Consider the following 3288-nt stretch of genomic DNA (forward strand, 5'->3'; position numbering starts at 1 on the left):
ACAACCTCATATTTACATATTTTCACACCCACCTGAGAGATACATGGGAATCACAGCTTATTTTTACATTCAGAAAATACATGGACATTTATTGCAAATGCATGTTAAACATCAAGTCCCTTCAACAACTGAACCATTCATTGCTTTGTGACAAGGAAAGGAATTTCTAAGATGTACTTGAAGGGCTACTCACAAAGCATTGAGCTGCTGACGGGAGGAATTTCCACCTGCTAAAACTCTTCTCTAATGATAAAATCAAAACTTTTCTTCTTTCAGACCATGCTGTGAACCTTAGAGGTGTGATTCCACAACGTGCTTTTGTTCAGAACTATGAACTCACGTGAGCAAGGAGTTATAGCCGACCAAGGGTGGAAGTGTTGGGGGTCTCATGAGGACTCCTTCCCTTCAAATCTGGAGGAGAAACTTCAGCGGCCACCACGACCCAGATCCTCAGAACTTCCTTCCTTTAGACACTTGATATGAGCTCAGTCACCCGCATGAAGAGCTGCACATGGAGAGATGGAATCAGCAATCATTATGCTTTATTGGAAGAACTACGTGCCTAGCACCGTGCTAGGCACTGGGTTAGTGACCAACGACACGTAAAATTGGGTAGTGATCGTAACGACCGTAAGATACAATGGGGTTCTCACCAGGGCGTTTTTCTTTGCCTTTCTTCGTCTATTCCCTAACAATCAATTGGAAAAGGAATAAGAGGTGGCCTGAATTCATACAGACTAAGAGGTGGCCTGAATTCATACAGACATCCACGATCCCGCCGTAGCCACAGGGCCATGGGCTTGCACGTGTGTTATCACTGAATCCTGTGGGTGAGCATCTTCATCCCCATTCTACAGACGGAAAGCGGGGCTCAGAGAGTCCTTACCTGTCCTATCCTCCCGCGCCCTGTCTTTACTTGGAAAGTAGCTCCAGGACACCCTGGAGCAGGACACCGCACTCACTGGGGCCAGGAGGGTCCCACATCTGTCTGCCTCACGAGACAGCGGGGCACCGAGTCTCAAAGCGGGAACGAGGCGACCTGGATCTGGGATCCCTCCGTCCCCCCACACCCCAGGGAGGCTCAGCCCCCACCGCGGGGCACGCGCACCCTCAGCTGAGTCCAGACACCTGAAGGATCACCCACACCCTCAGCTGAGTCCAGACACCTGAAGGAGGTACCTGCTCACCTGCAAGTGCCACGCCGGTCTCTAATAATAAGTCGTCACGGTCGCCAGTATGACGTCAGGTTTCTATGGCAACCGCGATGAGCAGACTCGTCCTCCACCCCTGAGATGCCTCCGCATATCCCTCTGTCCCCTTGCTTTTCGCTGAAAGCAAGACACCTTCACTCTTCAGTCCACCACCTGAGAAAGAACTACAAGAACCAGACTGAGACGCAGGCAATTCGCGGAACTCCGGTCAGGTTGTGGAAAGAAAGCATGTCTCTCTTGTCAGGAGTTTCGTTTACTTTAAAAGGTACAGTAGCGGAGTCTTATCAGTACGCAGAGGCCCAGGGAGGTGTCCTAGAGCTCTTGGAGATGAGATCTGTACGAGAAATGCCATTGTACCACTCTTCTTGATAGCACAAATCTACAAACGACCGAAATGTCCATCAACGGATTATTCTGCATAAATCAATTATAGTACAATCATACAGTGGAATACAATATATCATTAAAAATGAATGAACTAGAGCTACGCCAAGTAGAATGTAGGTGAATCTCACAAACAAAATATGTGGTGAAAACTTCAAGTTACACGATGACACCTAGTTAAACCTGCGTACGCATACTGGTAAAGACATTCCTATGAAGTTTTATTAAAATACAGACGGTTAGGACCTACTCCAGACTTACTGAATCTCTTTATTTGATATTCTCTTGGTGTTATCAACACTGTGCTCTAAATACGTGAGCTAACCGGCCAGCCCTAAAAAGTTTTATAGCCTGCAGCTGTACCCCAAAGGAGTGAGGTGGAAAAACTCACACCTCTTTGGAGTCCAGGAGAAAATGAGAAAGTACCATGACAGCCTGTTGCTAGATAGTGAGGCAAGTGAGAAATGGTGTGGTAACAGCTGATCAGAAGCCTGCCATGTCCTCATGCTCTAGGACGACCAAAAGGCTTTCTTCCGAGACTTGGATGAGCAGTGGTTCAAGCCTTGCCTCCATGACCTATGTAGATACATGCAAAGTTGTTAGGGTGCTGAAAAGGAGCCATTTCCCCAAAAATGTATGCCACATATTTTAGCCTATTGACACTTGAAAGGATACATTTATAGGTACTGGCTTCTGAAGTCATTGCTTCAGCAACTTTAAAACCATACCAATGGACTGAAGATTTCCAAAATTCTTTTTAGTTGAGAGGCAGATGGGTTCAAGAGACTAACACAAAATGCAGCAGAATAAGAGTTAATTATACAGAACTGAATGACTTAATGAGGGATTATTGTAGTTTTCTTTGAAATACTGTTGATGGAGTTTTAATCTTCCATATGTTCTGGACATATAATGCAGCCCTCACTTTCTTACAATGTCTTTAACCTATAACAATTTAGTAAACTTGGCCTTCATAAACTGAAACAAAATATTTGCAAATGATTTATTTTTTTCTCACTGACTTCTCCCAACCCTCTGTAACATTTACAGATTCAAATTGGGGATTCTTACTTTTTTTTTTTTTCTTTTTGTCTTTTTCGTGTCCGGCAACGGATCGCAACCCTCAGTGTCGCGCCCATACCGGACCGGGACCGGCAACAGGATCGCAACCCTTGGTGGAGCACCCGCACCTCGCTCAGCCAGTGAGCGGGAACCGGTCTGTATGTGGGATCCGAACCCTCGGCGGGAGGAGCACTGTAGCAGTGCACCACCAGGCCGGCCCCGGGGATTCTTACTTTTCATGGGAATATAAAGATTTGCACAGGTTCTGTTAAAACCCATCCTCCTTTTTTGACGGGATATAATGGCAAATTTAGTTACACTACTAAGGCCTTGCCTGAAATAGATGGGATATAATGGCAAATTTGGTTACACTACTAAGGCCTTGCCTGAAATACCATATTTGAGAATGATGCTCATTTAATCAGGTATAACCAGTGACAGTTAGAAAATTAAGGTTGACACTAGGATGCCCAATGAGGAAAACCAACCAACCTGGTACCTGGCTTGCAGGTTCCCAACCTTATAGGTAAGAAGGGAAGGTCATTGCTGGCAAGCCCAGAATTCTGAGATAGTTTGGTAACCTCAAGAAGAAAGAACCGGCCCAAATTTTATCCACTGCAGGTGAAATCTG

General features: G+C 45.6%; 1 long non-coding RNA gene across 1 annotated transcript; it reads right to left on the reverse strand.

The window, feature by feature from the left end:
• Positions 1 to 346: 346 nt before the first annotated feature.
• LOC103603059 lies at positions 347 to 1196 on the reverse strand. Its single transcript, XR_551577.1, has 3 exons — positions 1167 to 1196; positions 887 to 1128; positions 347 to 505 (listed from the first exon to the last, which is right to left on the reverse strand). It is a non-coding gene; the product is annotated as an uncharacterized LOC103603059 (long non-coding RNA).
• Between the last annotated feature and the right edge of the window lie 2092 nt (positions 1197 to 3288).

Source organism: Galeopterus variegatus, unplaced genomic scaffold (genome assembly GCF_000696425.1).
Source record: "Galeopterus variegatus unplaced genomic scaffold, G_variegatus-3.0.2 Scaffold4420, whole genome shotgun sequence".
Taxonomy (NCBI): domain Eukaryota; kingdom Metazoa; phylum Chordata; class Mammalia; order Dermoptera; family Cynocephalidae; genus Galeopterus; species Galeopterus variegatus.